The sequence below is a fragment of the Sesamum indicum genome, linkage group LG4, assembly GCF_000512975.1.
Source record: "Sesamum indicum cultivar Zhongzhi No. 13 linkage group LG4, S_indicum_v1.0, whole genome shotgun sequence".
Classification (NCBI taxonomy): domain Eukaryota; kingdom Viridiplantae; phylum Streptophyta; class Magnoliopsida; order Lamiales; family Pedaliaceae; genus Sesamum; species Sesamum indicum.
Genome location: NC_026148.1, coordinates 10,472,787 through 10,472,995, shown reverse-complemented (window position 1 = coordinate 10,472,995; position 209 = coordinate 10,472,787).

Sequence of the window (209 nt, the reverse complement as noted above, 5' to 3'; positions counted from 1 at the left end):
AAAATTATAATATATAATTGGCGGATTAATTGGTAAATTTTTATGAAACTTAGTTAATTAGTACATAAATTATGGGTCATAATTAGAATATAATAAAATTTGAACGAATTAAATTGAAATTTGTTATAATATTTTGGGACGATTTGTATTAATTAAGAAATTGGGAAGGACGTAATGGGTATTTTGAGAAAAGTTTAATTAAAAAAATA